At 41.7% G+C, this 3,611-nt stretch overlaps 1 long non-coding RNA gene across 1 annotated transcript; it reads left to right on the top strand.

The window, feature by feature from the left end:
* The first annotated feature begins 284 nt into the window (after window positions 1-284).
* LOC135419869 (uncharacterized) lies at window positions 285-2,605 on the top strand. Its single transcript, XR_010433194.1, has 3 exons — window positions 285-529; window positions 631-742; window positions 1,763-2,605. It is a non-coding gene; the product is annotated as an uncharacterized LOC135419869 (long non-coding RNA).
* Window positions 2,606-3,611: the final 1,006 nt, after the last annotated feature.

Raw genomic sequence — 3,611 nt, 5'->3', positions numbered from 1 at the left:
AGTTCAGCTGCAATTTAACAGTTCAAACTTTAGATTGTTTTTAAAAGTAGACATTTTCCAAGCAATTAGAAGACACTAAAAATAAAAGGTTTGTAAAATCTGGGTAATTTGAATGAAAGCAATCATATACATACGATCCCTTATTACCTGGAAAGAGGTTATAAAAACTGAAAAGTCCAAATGAGAAAGAGAGCAAAGGAGGAGGGGGAAAGTGATTATCTCATGATTGCATCACTTCAGAATAGAGAATGAAGCGCCATGATCAATAAACTTCATTGCTATCAAGACAAGGAGAGTTTAGAATGAGCCGTGGAATGCAAAAGCTTCAGGCAGAGAAGGGAGTCTTGCAGTGAAGAAAAGTCTTCTGTGTCAAAAGGAGTGTTTTACTGAGAGTTTAGTAAATTATTAACATGCTGGTCTGCTGCTTAAAAATATATCTATCTATACTGGTTCAAGGTGTGTAGTCTGCAGCTGCAAAAGAGGTAGCTCTGATCTACTCAAACCTGTGGGCATGAGATGGAAAGACTGGGTAATCTGCCAAAGGGGAAAAGAGATTAAAATGCAAATAGCCAAGTTATGGAATATAGAAAAATCAAGATATGGCATGCTCTGATTTTTTTGTTTTCACAGTTTAAAGGTGAGAACTAATAGCCTTGAATCTATGTTAAATCTGAGGAAGAGTGTCCAAAGAAGAGCAATGAAGCTGGTTAAAGGTCCTGAGAACAACTCTGGTGAGGAGCAGGTAAGGGAGCTGTTCAGTCTGGAGTAAAGGAGGCTCAGGGAAGATCTTGTCACTCCGGATAACTGCCTGAAAGGAGGCTGTAGCAAGGTGGATGTAGGCCTCTTTTTCCAAAGAACAAATGACAGCATGTGAGAGGAAACAGCCTCAAATTGCACCAGGAGAGGTTTAGATCAGATCTTAGGAAAAATTTCTTCACTGTTTGTCAAGCACTGTAACAGGCTGCCCAGGGAAATAAGTGGCTGAGTTGCTATCCCTGAAGGTATTTCAAAGACCCATTGGTATGGTGATTCAGGACATGTTTTAGTGGGGGAGTTGGCAGTGTTATGTTTATGGTTGGACTCATGATCTTTTCCATTCTAAATGATTCTATCATTCTAAGAGGACTAGAAGTAAATGGTATTAATTAACAGTTGGTGAGCAATGGTTTTTGCAGATGCTAACACAGGATGCTAATTCCCCAAAGTATATCTTTCAGGGGCTCGTGAAGAAAACTTTGTTTTCTAGTCTTGGCCGCATAAAGATTGGAGGTTACATTGTTTGTGCGTGTATGTGGTATCATAATCATAGTATGTCGTGGTATTTGAGTATTATAATCTGAGTCCATTTCTCCATCAAGCACTTGGAGCATGGGGGGAAAGTATGCCTTTTTCCCTCCTAAATAAAAGGCCTTTGTACCATAGTACAAACAGCTTCCTAAATATTTCACGTAAAACTGTAGCTATCAGTGAGGTTATACTCATGCTAGTGAAAGAAATAGAGGAGAAAGCATAACAATTCGGTATGAACACAACTGTCATAACTAACAGGACAATGGGGAGCCCAGCTGAAACCAGCTGATGATATTTGGAAAGCCCCTGGAGAGCACTGTCTAGGGAAACTGCTAAACTGGAACACGGGAGCAGTTTGAGCCCTGCCATCACTCTTTCTGACAGAGGTTTGTAGGTCTGAAATCCTGCCAGCTAGAACAAAATTCTTTCCTAAAACTTGTTCGTTCCAACCCTTTCTGCGCCTTTCTCGCAGAAACCAGAGAGGTGCAGCCGGGCGGGCAGGAGGAGACCAAGCGGAGCTCTGGGTCAGGAACCACCCCCAGCACGCAGCGGGACTTACCATGCCGGGCGGTGCGAGGTCTGAGAGCGGCGGATGCTCAAGCGGGTGGCAGCGCTGGGTGACCGGAGGCCGGACCCGAGGATACCGCCCACACCCACGGCACCGGAGAAGCGGCTGAGTGGTCCTGGAGCGAGGAGCGCGGGGTGCGGAGCATCCCGGCGAGGCTCAGGCTCCAGAACATGCCTGACCTACCCTGCCCTGCAGAACCCAGCCCAGTCCGTCCGCATGCCCTGTTCGGGCGGTAATCCCGCCTCTCCGATCCAGCGGCAGCTCGGCCGGTCCCGGGCTACAGCCCAGGCTGCCTCCAAGCTTAACCACTTTAAACAGCTTGTCTGCATCGTGAGCGCCGGGTCCAGTAACTCTTCTAATCTAATCTAATCTAATCTAATCTAATCTAATCTAATCTAATCTAATCTAATCTAATCTAATCTAATCTAATCTAATCTAATTTAGCGATCTGATCTAATTGCCTTTTTCTGTGTAGTCTTCTGTAGTAAAATTCTAAGTGTTCGCCAGGCAGACTGAAACGTAAACTCATAAAGCTACTCACAAAGCGTTTATCTGAAACTATGCTATCCATGGATTGCTAACATATATGCTACACTCTGTTCTTGTGCAACATTCCCTTTTTGAGGGATCTGGCTGCATAGCCATCCGGATTGCCAATACATATTTGTCATGATTAAAAGTGAGCCCAATTTTACAAGTCATTGTGAAGTAAAAGGTCCATTAAAATGAAAGGAAATACATTGTTAATGAAGATGTGGAACTAGATCTATTATTTGCAGAAAAGCCTAAGTATTCATTTCTTCACATTATCTAGATGTCTGTAGTTTCTTTATGTGTAACTGCTACCTATTTACTTATTCAAGGATGTTTGAACGTGAATGTAATATGAAATGGACTTACAGCTGAGATGGGTCAGTGAATACTTGGAGTCTGCTACTATTTTCTCATTAGGTATGACAAAAATGTAGACGAGAGTCTGGATTCTCTCATGACAGATATTTAAGCTGAAAATTCTGCACCAAGTAATTCTGGCTGTTCAGTCACGGACTTTTTTTTTTCTCCTTTTCTGACCCTGTTGTACAAAGGTTACTACAAACTGTTGTAACCTGATCTGTTGGCCATTGGCTATTCAAACTCAGTATTCTGTTCCTGCAAACTGGTATTACTGCTAACAGCTACAGGTATTAGGAATCCTAGTAAAAACTAGTGAAAAGGGTCTATTGGTTAGCACTCTTAAAATTAATTACTCCCAAAAATGTAGTCACTTTGGTTTGCTTGCTTCTTCACATATTCACCTAATGTATAGGTGAATAGCAAAAGACCCAGACCTTCCTCCACAATAGATTTTTTTTCTTCTAGGCCTATCCAGAGTGTATCAGACCTACATAGCAAGAAAAATTCATTCAGATTTCTTTTCATGTGGGAATCACCATATGATCTGGAAATTCTTGAAGAAATTAGCTACATGTTTCAAGATATGGGAGAGGATAAAAGAGCAGAAGAGAGTCAGCTCTTGCTTTTCCACCATATGAAATTAGTTGCACAATGGCAGTGTTTGCATGGGAAGATATACCATAGGTTAAACTACTTCTGTACTCCCATCTATTTCATGTTAGAACTAAGCACAGTTCTAACATGCAAAACCATGAGCAAAACCACTTCCATGTAATTTCAAAATTGCCATTTGAAAAAATGTCTACATTTTTTACAGTGCAAGCTTGGGAAAGAAATGAAACATTCACAACGCAAGGTT

The sequence above is a fragment of the Pseudopipra pipra genome, chromosome 1, assembly GCF_036250125.1.
Source record: "Pseudopipra pipra isolate bDixPip1 chromosome 1, bDixPip1.hap1, whole genome shotgun sequence".
Classification (NCBI taxonomy): Eukaryota; Metazoa; Chordata; class Aves; order Passeriformes; family Pipridae; genus Pseudopipra; species Pseudopipra pipra.
The sequence above is the reverse complement of the archived record's forward strand: the minus strand, read 5'-3'. Positions and strand labels throughout refer to the sequence as shown.